Source organism: Copadichromis virginalis, linkage group LG1, assembly GCF_057382275.1.
Source record: "Copadichromis virginalis isolate Kocher_CV1m ecotype Utaka linkage group LG1, C_Virginalis_male_GT1.1, whole genome shotgun sequence".
Classification (NCBI taxonomy): Eukaryota; Metazoa; Chordata; class Actinopteri; order Cichliformes; family Cichlidae; genus Copadichromis; species Copadichromis virginalis.
The window spans coordinates 14,610,784-14,634,139 of NC_140618.1; positions in this window are offsets into that span (position 1 = coordinate 14,610,784).

Below are 23,356 nucleotides of genomic sequence, written 5' to 3' on the forward strand. Positions count from 1 at the left end.
CAAATTCTGTTCTGTTCATTCTAATTCCGTTGTTTTCATTCAAACTCTGTTCTGTACATTCCAATTCTGTTGTTTTCATTCAAATTCCATTGTTTTGATTCAAATTCTGTTCTCTACATTCTAATTCCGTTGTTTTCATTCAAACTCGGTTCTGTACATTCTAATTCCGTTGTTTTCATTCAAACTCTGTTCTGTACATTCCACTTCTGTTGTTTTCATTCAAATTCCATTGTTTTCATTCAAACTCTGTTCTGTACATTTTAATTCCGTTGTTTTGATTCAAATTCTGTTCTGTACATTCCAATTCTGTTGTTTTCATTCAAATTCCACTGTTTTGATTCAAATTCCATTGTTTTCATTCAAACTCTGTTCTCTACATTCTAATTCCGTTGTTTTCATTCAAATTCTGTTCTGTACAATCTAATTCCGTTGTTTTCATTCAAACTCTGTTCTGTACATTCCACTTCTGTTGTTTTCATTCATATTCCATTGTTTTCATTCAAACTCTGTTCTGTACATTCTACTTCCGTTGTTTTGATTCAAACTCTGTTCTGTACATTCCAATTCTGTTGTTTTCATTCAAACTCTGTTCTGTACATTCCACTTCTGTTGTTTTCATTCAAATTTCATTGTTTTCATTCAAACTCTGTTCTGTACATTCTAATTCCGTTGTTTTCATTCACACTCTGTTCTGTACATTCCAATTCTGTTGTTTTCATTCAAATTCCATTGTTTTGATTCAAATTCTATTCTGTACAATCTAATTCCGTTGTTTTCATTCAAACTCTGTTCTGTACATTCCAATTCCGTTGTTTTCATTCAAACTCTGTTCTGTACATTGCAATTCTGTTGTTTTCATTCAAACTCTGTTCTGTACATTCCACTTCTGTTGTTTTCATTCAAATTCCATTGTTTTCATTCAAACTCTGTTCTGTACATTTTAATTCCGTTGTTTTGATTCAAACTCTGTTCTGTACATTCCAATTCTGTTGTTTTCATTCAAATTCCACTGTTTTGATTCAAATTCCATTGTTTTCATTCAAACTCTGTTCTCTACATTCTAATTCCGTTGTTTTCATTCAAATTCTGTTCTGTACATTCTACTTCAGTTGTTTTCATTCAAACTCTGTTCTGTACATTCCAATTCTGTTGTTTTCATTCAAATTCCATTGTTTTGATTCAAATTCTATTCTGTACAATCTAATTCCGTTGTTTTCATTCAAACTCTGTTCTGTACATTCTATTTCCGTTGTTTTCATTCAAACTCTGTTCTGTACATTCTAATTCTGTTGTTTTCATTCAAACTCTGTTCTGTACATTCCACTTCTGTTGTTTTCATTCAAATTCCATTGTTTTCATTCAAACTCTGTTCTGTACATTTTAATTCCGTTGTTTTGATTCAAACTCTGTTCTGTACATTCCAATTCTGTTGTTTTCATTCAAATTCCACTGTTTTGATTCAAATTCCATTGTTTTCATTCAAACTCTGTTCTCTACATTCTAATTCCGTTGTTTTCATTCAAATTCTGTTCTGTACAATCTAATTCCGTTGTTTTCATTCAAACTCTGTTCTGTACATTCTAATTCCGTTGTTTTCATTCAAATTCTGTTCTGTACATTCTACTTCAGTTGTTTTCATTCAAACTCTGTTCTGTACATTCTAATTCCGTTGTTTTCATTCAAATTCTGTTCTGTTCATTCTAATTCCGTTGTTTTCATTCAAACTCTGTTCTGTACATTCCAATTCTGTTGTTTTCATTCAAATTCCATTGTTTTGATTCAAATTCTGTTCTCTACATTCTAATTCCGTTGTTTTCATTCAAACTCTGTTCTGTACATTCTAATTCCGTTGTTTTCATTCAAACTCTGTTCTGTACATTCCACTTCTGTTGTTTTCATTCATATTCCATTGTTTTCATTCAAACTCTGTTCTGTACATTCTACTTCCGTTGTTTTGATTCAAACTCTGTTCTGTACATTCCAATTCTGTTGTTTTCATTCAAACTCTGTTCTGTACATTCCACTTCTGTTGTTTTCATTCAAATTCCATTGTTTTCATTCAAACTCTGTTCTGTACATTCTAATTCCGTTATTTTCATTCAAACTCTGTTCTGTACATTCTAATTCCGTTGTTTTCATTCAAACTCTGTTGTTTTCATTCAAATTCCATTGTTTTGATTCAAATTCTGTTCTCTACATTCAAATTCCGTTGTTTTCTTTCTACTTTTGTTTTTTGTTTTAAACTTCCATTGTTTTCATTCAAACTCTGTTCTGTACATTCTAATTCCGTTGTTTTGATTCAAACTCTGTTCTGTACATTCCAATTCTGTTGTTTTCATTCAAATTCCATTGTTTTGATTCAAATTCTGTTCTCTACATTCTAATTCCGTTGTTTTCATTCAAACTCTGTTCTGTACATTCTAATTCCGTTGTTTTCATTCAAATTCTGTTCTGTTCATTCAAATTCCGTTGTTTTCATTCAAACTCTGTTCTGTACATTCCACTTCTGTTGTTTTCATTCAAATTCCATTGTTTTCATTCAAACTCTGTTCTGTACATTCTACTTCCGTTGTTTTGATTCAAACTCTGTTCTGTACATTCCAATTCTGTTGTTTTCATTCAAACTCTGTTCTGTACATTCCACTTCTGTTGTTTTCATTCAAATTTCATTGTTTTCATTCAAACTCTGTTCTGTACATTCTAATTCCGTTTTTTTCATTCTAATTCCGTTGTTTTCATTCAAATTCCACTGTTTTGATTCAAATTCTGTTCTGTACATTCTGCTTCAGTTGTTTTTATTCAAATTCTGTTCTGTACATTCTACTTGAGTGGTTTTCATTCAAACTCTGTTCTGTACACTCTAATTCCGTTGTTTTCATTCAAATTCCGTTGTTTTCATTCAAATTCCATTGTTTTGATTCAAATTCTTTTCTGTACAATCTAATTCCGTTGTTTTCATTCAAACTCTGTTCTGTACATTCTATTTCCGTTGTTTTCATTCAAACTCTGTTCTGTACATTCTAATTCTGTTGTTTTCATTCAAATTCTGTTCTGTTCATTCAAATTCCGTTGTTTTCATTCAAACTCTGTTCTGTACATTCCACTTCTGTTGTTTTCATTCAAATTCCATTGTTTTCATTCAAACTCTGTTCTGTACATTCTATTTCCGTTGTTTTCATTCAAACTCTGTTCTGTACATTCCAATTCTGTTGTTTTCATTCAAATTCCATTGTTTTCATTCAAATTCTATTCTGTACAATCTAATTCCGTTGTTTTCATTCAAACTCTGTTCTGTACATTCTAATTCCGTTGTTTTCATTCAACTTCTGTTCTGTACATTCTACTTCAGTTGTTTTCATTCAAACTCTGTTCTGTACATTCTAATTCCGTTGTTTTCATTCAAATTCTGTTCTGTTCATTCAAATTCCGTTGTTTTCATTCAAACTCTGTTCTGTACATTCCACTTCTGTTGTTTTCATTCAAATTCCATTGTTTTTATTCAAATTCTGTTCTGTACGTTCTAATTCCGTTGTTTTCATTCAAACTCTGTTCTGTACATTCTAATTCCGTTGTTTTCATTCAACTTCTGTTCTGTACATTCTACTTCAGTTGTTTTCATTCAAACTCTGTTCTGTACATTCTAATTCTGTTGTTTTCATTCAAATTCTGTTCTGTTCATTCAAATTCCGTTGTTTTCATTCAAACTCTGTTCTGTACATTCCACTTCTGTTGTTTTCATTCAAATTCCATTGTTTTTATTCAAATTCTGTTCTGTACATTCTACTTCAGTTGTTTTCATTCAAACTCTGTTCTGTACATTCCAATTCTGTTGTTTTCATTCAAATTCCATTGTTTTCATTCAAATTCTATTCTGTACAATCTAATTCCGTTGTTTTCATTCAAACTCTGTTCTGTACATTCTAATTCTGTTGTTTTCATTCAAATTCCATTGTTTTGATTCAAATTCTGTTCTCTACATTCTAATTCCGTTGTTTTCATTCAAACTCTGTTCTGTACATTCTAATTCCGTTGTTTTCATTCAAATTCTGTTCTGTTCATTCAAATTCCGTTGTTTTCATTCAAACTCTGTTCTGTACATTCCACTTCTGTTGTTTTCATTCAAATTCCATTGTTTTCATTCAAACTCTGTTCTGTACATTCTACTTCCGTTGTTTTGATTCAAACTCTGTTCTGTACATTCCAATTCTGTTGTTTTCATTCAAACTCTGTTCTGTACATTCCACTTCTGTTGTTTTCATTCAAATTTCATTGTTTTCATTCAAACTCTGTTCTGTACATTCTAATTCCGTTTTTTTCATTCTAATTCCGTTGTTTTCATTCAAATTCCACTGTTTTGATTCAAATTCTGTTCTGTACATTCTGCTTCAGTTGTTTTTATTCAAATTCTGTTCTGTACATTCTACTTGAGTGGTTTTCATTCAAACTCTGTTCTGTACACTCTAATTCCGTTGTTTTCATTCAAATTCCGTTGTTTTCATTCAAATTCCATTGTTTTGATTCAAATTCTTTTCTGTACAATCTAATTCCGTTGTTTTCATTCAAACTCTGTTCTGTACATTCTATTTCCGTTGTTTTCATTCAAACTCTGTTCTGTACATTCTAATTCTGTTGTTTTCATTCAAATTCTGTTCTGTTCATTCAAATTCCGTTGTTTTCATTCAAACTCTGTTCTGTACATTCCACTTCTGTTGTTTTCATTCAAATTCCATTGTTTTCATTCAAACTCTGTTCTGTACATTCTATTTCCGTTGTTTTCATTCAAACTCTGTTCTGTACATTCCAATTCTGTTGTTTTCATTCAAATTCCATTGTTTTCATTCAAATTCTATTCTGTACAATCTAATTCCGTTGTTTTCATTCAAACTCTGTTCTGTACATTCTAATTCCGTTGTTTTCATTCAACTTCTGTTCTGTACATTCTACTTCAGTTGTTTTCATTCAAACTCTGTTCTGTACATTCTAATTCCGTTGTTTTCATTCAAATTCTGTTCTGTTCATTCAAATTCCGTTGTTTTCATTCAAACTCTGTTCTGTACATTCCACTTCTGTTGTTTTCATTCAAATTCCATTGTTTTTATTCAAATTCTGTTCTGTACGTTCTAATTCCGTTGTTTTCATTCAAACTCTGTTCTGTACATTCTAATTCCGTTGTTTTCATTCAACTTCTGTTCTGTACATTCTACTTCAGTTGTTTTCATTCAAACTCTGTTCTGTACATTCTAATTCTGTTGTTTTCATTCAAATTCTGTTCTGTTCATTCAAATTCCGTTGTTTTCATTCAAACTCTGTTCTGTACATTCCACTTCTGTTGTTTTCATTCAAATTCCATTGTTTTTATTCAAATTCTGTTCTGTACATTCTACTTCAGTTGTTTTCATTCAAACTCTGTTCTGTACATTCCAATTCTGTTGTTTTCATTCAAATTCCATTGTTTTCATTCAAATTCTATTCTGTACAATCTAATTCCGTTGTTTTCATTCAAACTCTGTTCTGTACATTCTAATTCTGTTGTTTTCATTCAAATTCCATTGTTTTGATTCAAATTCTGTTCTCTACATTCTAATTCCGTTGTTTTCATTCAAACTCTGTTCTGTACATTCTAATTCCGTTGTTTTCATTCAAATTCTGTTCTGTTCATTCAAATTCCGTTGTTTTCATTCAAACTCTGTTCTGTACATTCCACTTCTGTTGTTTTCATTCAAATTCCATTGTTTTCATTCAAACTCTGTTCTGTACATTCTACTTCCGTTGTTTTGATTCAAACTCTGTTCTGTACATTCCAATTCTGTTGTTTTCATTCAAACTCTGTTCTGTACATTCCACTTCTGTTGTTTTCATTCAAATTTCATTGTTTTCATTCAAACTCTGTTCTGTACATTCTAATTCCGTTTTTTTCATTCTAATTCCGTTGTTTTCATTCAAATTCCACTGTTTTGATTCAAATTCTGTTCTGTACATTCTGCTTCAGTTGTTTTTATTCAAATTCTGTTCTGTACATTCTACTTGAGTGGTTTTCATTCAAACTCTGTTCTGTACACTCTAATTCCGTTGTTTTCATTCAAATTCCGTTGTTTTCATTCAAATTCCATTGTTTTGATTCAAATTCTTTTCTGTACAATCTAATTCCGTTGTTTTCATTCAAACTCTGTTCTGTACATTCTATTTCCGTTGTTTTCATTCAAACTCTGTTCTGTACATTCTAATTCTGTTGTTTTCATTCAAATTCTGTTCTGTTCATTCAAATTCCGTTGTTTTCATTCAAACTCTGTTCTGTACATTCCACTTCTGTTGTTTTCATTCAAATTCCATTGTTTTCATTCAAACTCTGTTCTGTACATTCTATTTCCGTTGTTTTCATTCAAACTCTGTTCTGTACATTCCAATTCTGTTGTTTTCATTCAAATTCCATTGTTTTCATTCAAATTCTATTCTGTACAATCTAATTCCGTTGTTTTCATTCAAACTCTGTTCTGTACATTCTAATTCCGTTGTTTTCATTCAACTTCTGTTCTGTACATTCTACTTCAGTTGTTTTCATTCAAACTCTGTTCTGTACATTCTAATTCCGTTGTTTTCATTCAAATTCTGTTCTGTTCATTCAAATTCCGTTGTTTTCATTCAAACTCTGTTCTGTACATTCCACTTCTGTTGTTTTCATTCAAATTCCATTGTTTTTATTCAAATTCTGTTCTGTACGTTCTAATTCCGTTGTTTTCATTCAAACTCTGTTCTGTACATTCTAATTCCGTTGTTTTCATTCAACTTCTGTTCTGTACATTCTACTTCAGTTGTTTTCATTCAAACTCTGTTCTGTACATTCTAATTCTGTTGTTTTCATTCAAATTCTGTTCTGTTCATTCAAATTCCGTTGTTTTCATTCAAACTCTGTTCTGTACATTCCACTTCTGTTGTTTTCATTCAAATTCCATTGTTTTTATTCAAATTCTGTTCTGTACATTCTACTTCAGTTGTTTTCATTCAAACTCTGTTCTGTACATTCCAATTCTGTTGTTTTCATTCAAATTCCATTGTTTTCATTCAAATTCTATTCTGTACAATCTAATTCCGTTGTTTTCATTCAAACTCTGTTCTGTACATTCTAATTCCGTTGTTTTCATTCAACTTCTGTTCTGTACATTCTACTTCAGTTGTTTTCATTCAAACTCTGTTCTGTACATTCTAATTCCGTTGTTTTCATTCAAATTCTGTTCTGTTCATTCTAATTCCGTTGTTTTCATTCAAACTCTGTTCTGTACATTCCAATTCTGTTGTTTTCATTCAAATTCCATTGTTTTGATTCAAATTCTGTTCTCTACATTCTAATTCCGTTGTTTTCATTCAACCTCTGTTCTGTACATTCTAATTCCGTTGTTTTCATTCAAATTCTGTTCTGTTCATTCAAATTCCGTTGTTTTCATTCAAACTCTGTTCTGTACATTCCACTTCTGTTGTTTTCATTCATATTCCATTGTTTTCATTCAAACTCTGTTCTGTACATTCTACTTCCGTTGTTTTGATTCAAACTCTGTTCTGTACATTCCAATTCTGTTGTTTTCATTCAAACTCTGTTCTGTACATTCCACTTCTGTTGTTTTCATTCATATTCCATTGTTTTCATTCAAACTCTGTTCTGTACATTCTACTTCCGTTATTTTGATTCAAACTCTGTTCTGTACATTCCAATTCTGTTGTTTTCATTCAAACTCTGTTCTGTACATTCCACTTCTGTTGTTTTCATTCAAATTCCATTGTTTTCATTCAAACTCTGTTCTGTACATTCTAATTCCGTTGTTTTGATTCAAACTCTGTTCTGTACATTCCAATTCCGTTGTTTTCATTAAAATTCCATTGTTTTGATTCAAATTCCGTTCTGTACATTCAAATTCCATTGTTTTGATTCAAATTCTGTTCTCTACATTCTAATTCCGTTGTTTTCATTCAAATTCTGTTCTGTACATTCCAATTCCGTTGTTTTCATTAAAATTCCATTGTTTTCATTCAAACACTGTTCTGTACACTCTAATTCCATTGTTTTCATTCAAATTCCGTTGTTTTCATTCAAATTCCATTGTTTTGATTCAAATTCTATTCTGTACAATGTAATTCCGTTGTTTTCATTCAAACTCTGTTCTGTACATTCTATTTCCGTTGTTTTCATTCAAACTCTGTTCTGTACATTCTAATTCTGTTGTTTTCATTCAAACTCTGTTCTGTACATTCCAATTCTGTTGTTTTCATTCAAATTCCATTGTTTTGATTCAAATTCTGTTCTGTTCATTCTAATTCCGTTGTTTTCATTCAAACTCTGTTCTGTACATTCCACTTCTGTTGTTTTCATTCAAATTCCATTGTTTTCATTCAAACTCTGTTCTGTACATTCTATTTCCGTTGTTTTCATTCAAACTCTGTTCTGTACATTCCAATTCTGTTGTTTTCATTCAAACTCTGGTCTGTACATTCTAATTCCGTTGTTTTCATTCAAACTCTGTTCTGTACATTCCAATTCTGTTGTTTTCATTCAAACTCTGTTCTGTACATTCCACTTCTGTTGTTTTCATTCAAATTTCATTGTTTTCATTCAAACTCTGTTCTGTACATTCCACTTCTGTTGTTTTCATTCAAATTCCATTGTTTTCATTCAAACTCTGTTCTGTACATTCTAATTCCGTTGTTTTGATTCAAACTCTGTTCTGTACATTCCAATTCCGTTGTTTTCATTAAAATTCCATTGTTTTGATTCAAATTCCGTTCTGTACATTCTAATTCCGTTGTTTTCATTCAAATTCCGTTGTTTTCATTCGCATTCCACTGTTTTGATTCAAATTCTGTTCTGTACATTCTAATTCCGTTGTTTTCATTCACACTCTGTTCTGTACATTCCAATTCTGTTGTTTTCATTCAAATTCCATTGTTTTGATTCAAATTCTATTCTGTACAATCTAATTCCGTTGTTTTCATTCAAACTCTGTTCTGTACATTCTATTTCCGTTGTTTTCATTCAAACTCTGTTCTGTACATTCTAATTCTGTTGTTTTCATTCAAACTCTGTTCTGTACATTCCACTTCTGTTGTTTTCATTCAAATTCCATTGTTTTCATTCAAACTCTGTTCTGTACATTTTAATTCCGTTGTTTTGATTCAAACTCTGTTCTGTACATTCCAATTCTGTTGTTTTCATTCAAATTCCACTGTTTTGATTCAAATTCCATTGTTTTCATTCAAACTCTGTTCTCTACATTCTAATTCCATTGTTTTCATTCAAATTCTGTTCTGTACATTCTACTTCAGTTGTTTTCATTCAAACTCTGTTCTGTACATTCCACTTCTGTTGTTTTCATTCAAATTCCATTGTTTTCATTCAAATTCTATTCTGTACAATCTAATTCCGTTGTTTTCATTCAAACTCTGTTCTGTACATTCTAATTCCGTTGTTTTCATTCAAATTCTGTTCTGTACATTCTACTTCAGTTGTTTTCATTCAAACTCTGTTCTGTACATTCTAATTCCGTTGTTTTCATTCAAATTCTGTTCTGTTCATTCTAATTCCGTTGTTTTCATTCAAACTCTGTTCTGTACATTCCAATTCTGTTGTTTTCATTCAAATTCCATTGTTTTGATTCAAACTCTGTTCTGTACATTCCACTTCTGTTGTTTTCATTCAAATTCCATTGTTTTCATTCAAACTCTGTTCTGTACATTTTAATTCCGTTGTTTTGATTCAAACTCTGTTCTGTACATTCCAATTCTGTTGTTTTCATTCAAATTCCACTGTTTTGATTCAAATTCCATTGTTTTGATGCAAATTCCGTTCTCTACATTCTAATTCCGTTGTTTTCATTCAAATTCTGTTCTGTACATTCTACTTCAGTTGTTTTCATTCAAACTCTGTTCTGTACATTCCAATTCTGTTGTTTTCATTCAAATTCCATTGTTTTCATTCAAATTCTATTCTGTACAATCTAATTCCGTTGTTTTCATTCAAACTCTGTTCTGTACATTCTAATTCCGTTGTTTTCATTCAACTTCTGTTCTGTACATTCTACTTCAGTTGTTTTCATTCAAACTCTGTTCTGTACATTCTAATTCCGTTGTTTTCATTCAAATTCTGTTCTGTTCATTCTAATTCCGTTGTTTTCATTCAAACTCTGTTCTGTACATTCCAATTCTGTTGTTTTCATTCAAATTCCATTGTTTTGATTCAAATTCTGTTCTCTACATTCTAATTCCGTTGTTTTCATTCAAACTCTGTTCTGTACATTCTAATTCCGTTGTTTTCATTCAAATTCTGTTCTGTTCATTCAAATTCCGTTGTTTTCATTCAAACTCTGTTCTGTACATTCCACTTCTGTTGTTTTCATTCATATTCCATTGTTTTCATTCAAACTCTGTTCTGTACATTCTACTTCCGTTGTTTTGATTCAAACTCTGTTCTGTACATTCCAATTCTGTTGTTTTGATTCAAACTCTGTTCTGTACATTCCACTTCTGTTGTTTTCATTCAAATTTCATTGTTTTCATTCAAACTCTGTTCTGTACATTCCACTTCTGTTGTTTTCATTCAAATTCCATTGTTTTCATTCAAACTCTGTTCTGTACATTCTAATTCCGTTGTTTTGATTCAAACTCTGTTCTGTACATTCCAATTCTGTTGTTTTCATTCAAATTCCACTGTTTTGATTCAAATTCCATTGTTTTCATTCAAACTCTGTTCTCTACATTCTAATTCCATTGTTTTCATTCAAATTCTGTTCTGTACATTCTACTTCAGTTGTTTTCATTCAAACTCTGTTCTGTACATTCCAATTCTGTTGTTTTCATTCAAATTCCATTGTTTTCATTCAAATTCTATTCTGTACAATCTAATTCCGTTGTTTTCATTCAAACTCTGTTCTGTACATTCTAATTCCGTTGTTTTCATTCAAATTCTGTTCTGTACATTCTACTTCAGTTGTTTTCATTCAAACTCTGTTCTGTACATTCTAATTCCGTTGTTTTCATTCAAATTCTGTTCTGTTCATTCTAATTCCGTTGTTTTCATTCAAACTCTGTTCTGTACATTCCAATTCTGTTGTTTTCATTCAAATTCCATTGTTTTGATTCAAACTCTGTTCTGTACATTTTAATTCCGTTGTTTTGATTCAAACTCTGTTCTGTACATTCCAATTCTGTTGTTTTCATTCAAATTCCACTGTTTTGATTCAAATTCCATTGTTTTGATGCAAATTCCGTTCTCTACATTCTAATTCCGTTGTTTTCATTCAAATTCTGTTCTGTACATTCTACTTCAGTTGTTTTCATTCAAACTCTGTTCTGTACATTCCAATTCTGTTGTTTTCATTCAAATTCCATTGTTTTCATTCAAATTCTATTCTGTACAATCTAATTCCGTTGTTTTCATTCAAACTCTGTTCTGTACATTCTAATTCCGTTGTTTTCATTCAACTTCTGTTCTGTACATTCTACTTCAGTTGTTTTCATTCAAACTCTGTTCTGTACATTCTAATTCCGTTGTTTTCATTCAAATTCTGTTCTGTTCATTCTAATTCCGTTGTTTTCATTCAAACTCTGTTCTGTACATTCCAATTCTGTTGTTTTCATTCAAATTCCATTGTTTTGATTCAAATTCTGTTCTCTACATTCTAATTCCGTTGTTTTCATTCAAACTCTGTTCTGTACATTCTAATTCCGTTGTTTTCATTCAAATTCTGTTCTGTTCATTCAAATTCCGTTGTTTTCATTCAAACTCTGTTCTGTACATTCCACTTCTGTTGTTTTCATTCATATTCCATTGTTTTCATTCAAACTCTGTTCTGTACATTCTACTTCCGTTGTTTTGATTCAAACTCTGTTCTGTACATTCCAATTCTGTTGTTTTGATTCAAACTCTGTTCTGTACATTCCACTTCTGTTGTTTTCATTCAAATTTCATTGTTTTCATTCAAACTCTGTTCTGTACATTCCACTTCTGTTGTTTTCATTCAAATTCCATTGTTTTCATTCAAACTCTGTTCTGTACATTCTAATTCCGTTGTTTTCATTCAAACTCTGTTCTGTACATTCTAATTCCGTTGTTTTGATTCAAACTCTGTTCTGTACATTCCAATTCCGTTGTTTTCATTAAAATTCCATTGTTTTGATTCAAATTCCGTTCTGTACATTCTAATTCCGTTGTTTTCATTCAAATTCCGTTGTTTTCATTCGCATTCCACTGTTTTGATTCAAATTCTGTTCTGTACATTCTAATTCCGTTGTTTTCATTCACACTCTGTTCTGTACATTCCAATTCTGTTGTTTTCATTCAAATTCCATTGTTTTGATTCAAATTCTATTCTGTACAATCTAATTCCGTTGTTTTCATTCAAACTCTGTTCTGTACATTCTATTTCCGTTGTTTTCATTCAAACTCTGTTCTGTACATTCTAATTCTGTTGTTTTCATTCAAACTCTGTTCTGTACATTCCACTTCTGTTGTTTTCATTCAAATTCCATTGTTTTCATTCAAACTCTGTTCTGTACATTTTAATTCCGTTGTTTTGATTCAAACTCTGTTCTGTACATTCCAATTCTGTTGTTTTCATTCAAATTCCACTGTTTTGATTCAAATTCCATTGTTTTCATTCAAACTCTGTTCTCTACATTCTAATTCCATTGTTTTCATTCAAATTCTGTTCTGTACATTCTACTTCAGTTGTTTTCATTCAAACTCTGTTCTGTACATTCCAATTCTGTTGTTTTCATTCAAATTCCATTGTTTTCATTCAAATTCTATTCTGTACAATCTAATTCCGTTGTTTTCATTCAAACTCTGTTCTGTACATTCTAATTCCGTTGTTTTCATTCAAATTCTGTTCTGTACATTCTACTTCAGTTGTTTTCATTCAAACTCTGTTCTGTACATTCTAATTCCGTTGTTTTCATTCAAATTCTGTTCTGTTCATTCTAATTCCGTTGTTTTCATTCAAACTCTGTTCTGTACATTCCAATTCTGTTGTTTTCATTCAAATTCCATTGTTTTGATTCAAACTCTGTTCTGTACATTCCACTTCTGTTGTTTTCATTCAAATTCCATTGTTTTCATTCAAACTCTGTTCTGTACATTTTAATTCCGTTGTTTTGATTCAAACTCTGTTCTGTACATTCCAATTCTGTTGTTTTCATTCAAATTCCACTGTTTTGATTCAAATTCCATTGTTTTGATGCAAATTCCGTTCTCTACATTCTAATTCCGTTGTTTTCATTCAAATTCTGTTCTGTACATTCTACTTCAGTTGTTTTCATTCAAACTCTGTTCTGTACATTCCAATTCTGTTGTTTTCATTCAAATTCCATTGTTTTCATTCAAATTCTATTCTGTACAATCTAATTCCGTTGTTTTCATTCAAACTCTGTTCTGTACATTCTAATTCCGTTGTTTTCATTCAACTTCTGTTCTGTACATTCTACTTCAGTTGTTTTCATTCAAACTCTGTTCTGTACATTCTAATTCCGTTGTTTTCATTCAAATTCTGTTCTGTTCATTCTAATTCCGTTGTTTTCATTCAAACTCTGTTCTGTACATTCCAATTCTGTTGTTTTCATTCAAATTCCATTGTTTTGATTCAAATTCTGTTCTCTACATTCTAATTCCGTTGTTTTCATTCAAACTCTGTTCTGTACATTCTAATTCCGTTGTTTTCATTCAAATTCTGTTCTGTTCATTCAAATTCCGTTGTTTTCATTCAAACTCTGTTCTGTACATTCCACTTCTGTTGTTTTCATTCATATTCCATTGTTTTCATTCAAACTCTGTTCTGTACATTCTACTTCCGTTGTTTTGATTCAAACTCTGTTCTGTACATTCCAATTCTGTTGTTTTGATTCAAACTCTGTTCTGTACATTCCACTTCTGTTGTTTTCATTCAAATTTCATTGTTTTCATTCAAACTCTGTTCTGTACATTCCACTTCTGTTGTTTTCATTCAAATTCCATTGTTTTCATTCAAACTCTGTTCTGTACATTCTAATTCCGTTGTTTTGATTCAAACTCTGTTCTGTACATTCCAATTCTGTTGTTTTCATTCAAATTCCACTGTTTTGATTCAAATTCCATTGTTTTCATTCAAACTCTGTTCTCTACATTCTAATTCCATTGTTTTCATTCAAATTCTGTTCTGTACATTCTACTTCAGTTGTTTTCATTCAAACTCTGTTCTGTACATTCCAATTCTGTTGTTTTCATTCAAATTCCATTGTTTTCATTCAAATTCTATTCTGTACAATCTAATTCCGTTGTTTTCATTCAAACTCTGTTCTGTACATTCTAATTCCGTTGTTTTCATTCAAATTCTGTTCTGTACATTCTACTTCAGTTGTTTTCATTCAAACTCTGTTCTGTACATTCTAATTCCGTTGTTTTCATTCAAATTCTGTTCTGTTCATTCTAATTCCGTTGTTTTCATTCAAACTCTGTTCTGTACATTCCAATTCTGTTGTTTTCATTCAAATTCCATTGTTTTGATTCAAACTCTGTTCTGTACATTCCACTTCTGTTGTTTTCATTCAAATTCCATTGTTTTCATTCAAACTCTGTTCTGTACATTTTAATTCCGTTGTTTTGATTCAAACTCTGTTCTGTACATTCCAATTCTGTTGTTTTCATTCAAATTCCACTGTTTTGATTCAAATTCCATTGTTTTGATGCAAATTCCGTTCTCTACATTCTAATTCCGTTGTTTTCATTCAAATTCTGTTCTGTACATTCTACTTCAGTTGTTTTCATTCAAACTCTGTTCTGTACATTCCAATTCTGTTGTTTTCATTCAAATTCCATTGTTTTCATTCAAATTCTATTCTGTACAATCTAATTCCGTTGTTTTCATTCAAACTCTGTTCTGTACATTCTAATTCCGTTGTTTTCATTCAACTTCTGTTCTGTACATTCTACTTCAGTTGTTTTCATTCAAACTCTGTTCTGTACATTCTAATTCCGTTGTTTTCATTCAAATTCTGTTCTGTTCATTCTAATTCCGTTGTTTTCATTCAAACTCTGTTCTGTACATTCCAATTCTGTTGTTTTCATTCAAATTCCATTGTTTTGATTCAAATTCTGTTCTCTACATTCTAATTCCGTTGTTTTCATTCAAACTCTGTTCTGTACATTCTAATTCCGTTGTTTTCATTCAAATTCTGTTCTGTTCATTCAAATTCCGTTGTTTTCATTCAAATTCTGTTCTGTACATTCCAATTCCGTTGTTTTCATTAAAATTCCATTGTTTTCATTCAAACACTGTTCTGTACACTCTAATTCCATTGTTTTCATTCAAATTCCGTTGTTTTCATTCAAATTCCATTGTTTTGATTCAAATTCTATTCTGTACAATCTAATTCCGTTGTTTTCATTCAAACTCTGTTCTGTACACTCTATTTCCGTTGTTTTCATTCAAACTCTGTTCTGTACATTCTACTTCAGTTGTTTTCATTCAAACTCTGTTCTGTACATTCTAATTCTGTTGTTTTCATTCAAATTCTGTTCTGTTCATTCAAATTCCGTTGTTTTCATTCAAACTCTGTTCTGTACATTCCACTTCTGTTGTTTTCATTCAAATTCCATTGTTTTCATTCAAACTCTGTTCTGTACATTCTAATTCCGTTGTTTTGATTCAAACTCTGTTCTGTACATTCTAATTCCGTTGTTTTTATTCAAACTCTGTTCTGTACATTCCAATTCCGTTGTTTTCATTAAAATTCCATTGTTTTGATTCAAATTCCGTTCTGTACATTCTAATTCCGTTGTTTTCATTCAAATTCCGTTGTTTTCATTCGCATTCCACTGTTTTGATTCAAATTCTGTTCTGTACATTCTAATTCCGTTGTTTTCATTCACACTCTGTTCTGTACATTCCAATTCTGTTGTTTTCATTCAAATTCCATTGTTTTGATTCAAATTCTATTCTGTACAATCTAATTCCGTTGTTTTCATTCAAACTCTGTTCTGTACATTCTATTTCCGTTGTTTTCATTCAAACTCTGTTCTGTACATTCTAATTCTGTTGTTTTCATTCAAACTCTGTTCTGTACATTCCACTTCTGTTGTTTTCATTCAAATTCCATTGTTTTCATTCAAACTCTGTTCTGTACATTTTAATTCCGTTGTTTTGATTCAAACTCTGTTCTGTACATTCCAATTCTGTTGTTTTCATTCAAATTCCACTGTTTTGATTCAAATTCCATTGTTTTCATTCAAACTCTGTTCTCTACATTCTAATTCCATTGTTTTCATTCAAATTCTGTTCTGTACATTCTACTTCAGTTGTTTTCATTCAAACTCTGTTCTGTACATTCCAATTCTGTTGTTTTCATTCAAATTCCATTGTTTTCATTCAAATTCTATTCTGTACAATCTAATTCCGTTGTTTTCATTCAAACTCTGTTCTGTACATTCTAATTCCGTTGTTTTCATTCAAATTCTGTTCTGTACATTCTACTTCAGTTGTTTTCATTCAAACTCTGTTCTGTACATTCTAATTCCGTTGTTTTCATTCAAATTCTGTTCTGTTCATTCTAATTCCGTTGTTTTCATTCAAACTCTGTTCTGTACATTCCAATTCTGTTGTTTTCATTCAAATTCCATTGTTTTCATTCAAACTCTGTTCTGTACATTCCACTTCTGTTGTTTTCATTCAAATTCCATTGTTTTCATTCAAACTCTGTTCTGTACATTTTAATTCCGTTGTTTTGATTCAAACTCTGTTCTGTACATTCCAATTCTGTTGTTTTCATTCAAATTCCACTGTTTTGATTCAAATTCCATTGTTTTGATGCAAATTCCGTTCTCTACATTCTAATTCCGTTGTTTTCATTCAAATTCTGTTCTGTACATTCTACTTCAGTTGTTTTCATTCAAACTCTGTTCTGTACATTCCAATTCTGTTGTTTTCATTCAAATTCCATTGTTTTCATTCAAATTCTATTCTGTACAATCTAATTCCGTTGTTTTCATTCAAACTCTGTTCTGTACATTCTAATTCCGTTGTTTTCATTCAACTTCTGTTCTGTACATTCTACTTCAGTTGTTTTCATTCAAACTCTGTTCTGTACATTCTAATTCCGTTGTTTTCATTCAAATTCTGTTCTGTTCATTCTAATTCCGTTGTTTTCATTCAAACTCTGTTCTGTACATTCCAATTCTGTTGTTTTCATTCAAATTCCATTGTTTTGATTCAAATTCTGTTCTCTACATTCTAATTCCGTTGTTTTCATTCAAACTCTGTTCTGTACATTCTAATTCCGTTGTTTTCATTCAAATTCTGTTCTGTTCATTCAAATTCCGTTGTTTTCATTCAAACTCTGTTCTGTACATTCCACTTCTGTTGTTTTCATTCATATTCCATTGTTTTCATTCAAACTCTGTTCTGTACATTCTACTTCCGTTGTTTTGATTCAAACTCTGTTCTGTACATTCCAATTCTGTTGTTTTGATTCAAACTCTGTTCTGTACATTCCACTTCTGTTGTTTTCATTCAAATTTCATTGTTTTCATTCAAACTCTGTTCTGTACATTCCACTTCTGTTGTTTTCATTCAAATTCCATTGTTTTCATTCAAACTCTGTTCTGTACATTCTAATTCCGTTGTTTTGATTCAAACTCTGTTCTGTACATTCCAATTCCGTTGTTTTCATTAAAATTCCATTGTTTTGATTCAAATTCCGTTCTGTACATTCAAATTCCATTGTTTTGATTCAAATTCTGTTCTCTACATTCTAATTCCGTTGTTTTCATTCAAATTCTGTTCTGTACATTCCAATTCCGTTGTTTTCATTAAAATTCCATTGTTTTCATTCAAACACTGTTCTGTACACTCTAATTCCATTGTTTTCATTCAAATTCCGTTGTTTTCATTCAAATTCCATTGTTTTGATTCAAATTCTATTCTGTACAATCTAATTCCGTTGTTTTCATTCAAACTCTGTTCTGTACACTCTATTTCCGTTGTTTTCATTCAAACTCTGTTCTGTACATTCTAATTCTGTTGTTTTCATTCAAACTCTGTTCTGTACATTCCAATTCTGTTGTTTTCATTCAAATTCCATTGTTTTGATTCAAATTCTGTTCTGTTCATTCAAATTCCGTTGTTTTCATTCAAACTCTGTTCTGTACATTCCACTTCTGTTGTTTTCATTCAAATTCCATTGTTTTCATTCAAACTCTGTTCTGTACATTCTATTTCCGTTGTTTTCATTCAAACTCTGTTCTGTACATTCCAATTCTGTTGTTTTCATTCAAACTCTGGTCTGTACATTCTAATTCCGTTGTTTTCATTCAAACTCTGTTCTGTACATTCCAATTCTGTTGTTTTCATTCAAACTCTGTTCTGTACATTCCACTTCTGTTGTTTTCATTCAAATTCCATTGTTTTCATTCAAACTCTGTTCTGTACATTCTAATTCCGTTGTTTTGATTCAAACTCTGTTCTGTACATTCCAATTCCGTTGTTTTCATTAAAATTCCATTGTTTTGATTCAAATTCCGTTCTGTACATTCTAATTCCGTTGTTTTCATTCAAATTCCGTTGTTTTCATTCGCATTCCACTGTTTTGATTCAAATTCTGTTCTGTACATTCTAATTCCGTTGTTTTCATTCACACTCTGTTCTGTACATTCCAATTCTGTTGTTTTCATTCAAATTCCATTGTTTTGATTCAAATTCTATTCTGTACAATCTAATTCCGTTGTTTTCATTCAAACTCTGTTCTGTACATTCTATTTCCGTTGTTTTCATTCAAACTCTGTTCTGTACATTCTAATTCTGTTGTTTTCATTCAAACTCTGTTCTGTACATTCCACTTCTGTTGTTTTCATTCAAATTCCATTGTTTTCATTCAAACTCTGTTCTGTACATTTTAATTCCGTTGTTTTGATTCAAACTCTGTTCTGTACATTCCAATTCTGTTGTTTTCATTCAAATTCCACTGTTTTGATTCAAATTCCATTGTTTTCATTCAAACTCTGTTCTCTACATTCTAATTCCGTTGTTTTCATTCAAATTCTGTTCTGTACATTCTACTTCAGTTGTTTTCATTCAAACTCTGTTCTGTACATTCCAATTCTGTTGTTTTCATTCAAATTCCATTGTTTTCATTCAAATTCTATTCTGTACAATCTAATTCCGTTGTTTTCATTCAAACTCTGTTCTGTACATTCTAATTCCGTTGTTTTCATTCAAATTCTGTTCTGTACATTCTACTTCAGTTGTTTTCATTCAAACTCTGTTCTGTACATTCTAATTCCGTTGTTTTCATTCAAATTCTGTTCTGTTCATTCTAATTCCGTTGTTTTCATTCAAACTCTGTTCTGTACATTCCAATTCTGTTGTTTTCATTCAAATTCCATTGTTTTGATTCAAATTCTGTTCTCTACATTCTAATTCCGTTGTTTTCATTCAAACTCTGTTCTGTACATTCCACTTCTGTTGTTTTCATTCAAACTCTGTTCTGTACATTCTAATTCCGTTGTTTTCATTCAAACTCTGTTGTTTTCATTCAAATTCCATTGTTTTGATTCAAATTCTGTTCTATACATTCTAATTCCGTTGTTTTCATTCAAATTCCGTTGTTTTCTTTCTACTTTTGTTTTTTGTTTTAATGGAAAAAGTTACTGAATTTAAAGTAACGTAAGGAATTGCAATCAATTCAAACATTATTGTCAAGTGAATCCTCTTTGAGTTTGACCATAAATTCAAATAAAACACAGAGACTCACACATTGAGCTGAAATTCAACCAGTGCCCTAAGATTGTCATTTCTCACCGGCTACAGACCACTGATTGAGAGAAAGCTGCAGCTAGTACATAGAAACAGATGTCACACAGTCATCGCTCTGGAAAAGTCTTCATGACAACCAAGAAGTGGAGATGTTTCCATTTGTGGGCCTCTGTGGACTGGGTTTATGTTCTATGTTCCTTCATGAGTATCTGGAAAACATGAACGTGACTGGGGGCAACTGGTTGCAGAGGCACATTGAGGCTCCAGGCAAGCGGCTGAAGGATAGGGAGGGCAATAATTTGCACACCCATAGATCTATATATAGCATATTAGGAACCCAGTCCACATTAGGTGATGCAATTAATATTTTCATTGGAAAATAAATGCTTCTAAGTAGGGCATTTTGATGAAAGGGGATGAGTATCAGAGTTTCAATTGATGCCCAAAGAGGAATTCATACAGTATATATATCGAAATTATAAACATTAGCAAATTTTAGTTGATAAACTTCCACCAGCAGCTTAAGGAAATGGAAATCTACACTGATATACTTTTTAAGGTTTGCTTTTTTTAAGTCTCTTCTGAGAACATTTAAAAATAATTATTTAGTTTTTAATACTGATTGTACCACAGATGTCTGAATTGCCTTCCTACCTTCCAGCTTTCTGACAAGCGCCCATGTAAAAAAAAAAAATCGGGTTCTGACTAATGTTCTTAACCAAAGAAAAAGTCGTCAAAAAACGGAATCATTTGAAGCGTAAAATGTTCCAGACCTCTTTTAAGACGCAAAGCTTTAGTTCAGATCAACTGACTTTGTCTGAAGATTGACAACTTGAAAGTTGGGAAATCTGCCAGCAGGTCTCTAATAACATTCACACACACACACACACACACACACACACACACACACACACACACACACACACACACACAGGTAATGTCTGACAAAGAACAGACTTTATGAAAAGAAATGGAAATAAATTGGATGGTTACAGTTTAATAACTCTTTCTGCATTTCTGCCATATGCCCAGTCTTTCTACACCCAGGTTGCCCAGTAATATCCTGCATTTCTTACCACGAGTCTTAGTTCAAACGAAGATTACCAAAATAATTTGCTTCATTAGCAAAACTCATGTGATTTATGTGTGTGTGTGTGTGTGCTAAAGGTGGATAGTGGATTTGGGGGGGGGGGGGGGGGGGGGGGGGGGGTCTCCTCACAAGTAAGTTGTAGACAAATGATTTGGCCCTGTGTATCCACTCTGGGTTTTTTATTCTTCATTTCATCCATGTAAATTAATCTGTCCAACATCACTCTCCTTATTATAGCCCTCCTATAATATGTACATTGTGTTTATCTTTCTAGTCTTAAAATGTGAAAGTTAATGTGTTAACCTTATCTTTAAAATAATGTTTTATCTTATGAGATCAATATTTTGTGTACTTACAAGTAAAGTCTAAAACATAACATTATTATTATTGTTTTTTCTAAAAAAACAAACAAAAACCCTTCTCATTTTTATCTCAATGACTTTCTGTAACTCTTTGTAAACAGTTCACTAGATAGTTTTCAGAACAATGCCCCTTTATCAGAGTGGCGTTAACAAGGGCCTGCAGTGCAATTTGTCCCTGTCCTGTTTCACTGCTCTATACGGCTTCATTATGTGGTAGTTGTTTCAGTAGCACACGCTTGCACATACTGTACATACAAAAGTGTTGTATATACACACACACATTTTGTACATAAACAGGGTCACAACAATCTCTTTGATGAGAACATGACAGGACAGGTAAATGTGATTTGATTCTCTTTACCAGGCTGCCTGCGAAGACAAATGCAACAATGACTGCAAGCAGAGCTGGTAATATGGCATATGACTCCCACAGACATGACACGCAGGTCTGCTCAGTGTGGACACCTCAAATCAACGGGCAAAACCAGTGAGACTGAGAGTAATGAACAGAAGACAAACACATATATGGAGAAAATGGGAGTTAAAGAGAGGAGGGAATTTTTTTGTAGCAGTTAAGCAGGAAGTTTGATATTACACTACCCCACTCAAAGGTTCTAGAAAAACTCAACATTTTTTTTTACAACTTTTTCTAGTTTTCACTTCTTGATTGATATTTTTATTAGAAATACCAGGTAAATTCCACTTAAATTTATGGACTATTAAAACCAGACAATATTTAACACCTTTCTTACATTTTCCATCATTGTCATTATTATTATTGGTAAACTTCAATTAATATTATTCTTTTTAAAATATATATGCAAAATGTGATCTTTAAAAGACCTTAAAGATGCAAAAAAGCAGTTATGTGAATTCTGTATGATATCAGTTCAAGCATTTTTAAAGATATAATTGTATTTAAGATATATCTTTTAAATGTTCTCTTTGGGGTGTAACTTCAGTAATCCAGTAACCATAGGATGTTTCAAATTTTTCAACATCAGACACCCTCATCAAAGTTACCTAATGGAAGTTGATCAAGCTCAGATTTGAGTCCCAGGAGACACCACCAATGGATCCCCGCTTTTAATCTAAAGCCACCTAGTGGCTTGCGCTGAAGCTGTTTAAACTAATACTGATTTGTTTCTTTGTGTATCAGTTTAGCGTTAAGGATATAGCTTTGCATAAATTTACAGAATTTTCATTAACGTATCAGTGTAATGTAGAATGATCTATCAATATTACGTAGCAACTGGAATCTTCTGGTGTGACTTCAGGTGTGCAGACTAACGCATATAACATGGCAATTATTAACTTTTGCCTGAACACTTTATTAGTGACTATCCTAATAACAGCTCACTAACATCAACCAACAAACAAAGAATTGAAATACTGCATGAGATAGTAAAATGCACAAAATGCACGCTTAGCTACAACCCGTTTAGTGGAGATGAGTCTAAAACTAAATGGAAAAGTTGGCATACCACACACAGTCCAAATACATTTCCTTTACGGTTGGATTGCATGGTATGCTTTTTCTTTTCTTTCTAGGCTGTCCTTGCAAGTATTTATTCTTTTGTATATAATGAGCTATTCACTTGCAAGTTCTGTTAAAAAACATAGCATACCGGATTAAAAAAATCTTAAATTACTTCAATAACTTTATTTATACACCCTTTAAGTTGTCAAATAAAATCAAGTGCAACACATTTTATCAGCAATCACACACACATGGATATATACACATACACGGACGCACACATATATACCTGTGTGTATAAAAGGGGCATCTATAATGAACGCACCTTAAATATCTTTTTTAGATGTCAGGGGTAATTACTGTGTGTCAACCTCCAGAAGGATAACGTAACATGTGTGTATGGTAAGGCCGGTGTGTATATGTGTGTGTCTTTCAAAGAGAAGTTCTTATCCTGAAAATCAAAATCTCTTCAGTAACCTGCCAATATTTTATTTTATCTTGTATAATTAATAATTTCTTTAATATACTGTGTGTGTGTATGCAGGTGTGTATCCAGAAAGGGAAGGTCTCATGCCGTTATTGTATGATGTGCTTCAGCCTTAATGCTTCTCTCTGTCCCTTTGAGACACAAAATGTACCTGAAGCAAAGGTGTAATGGAACACA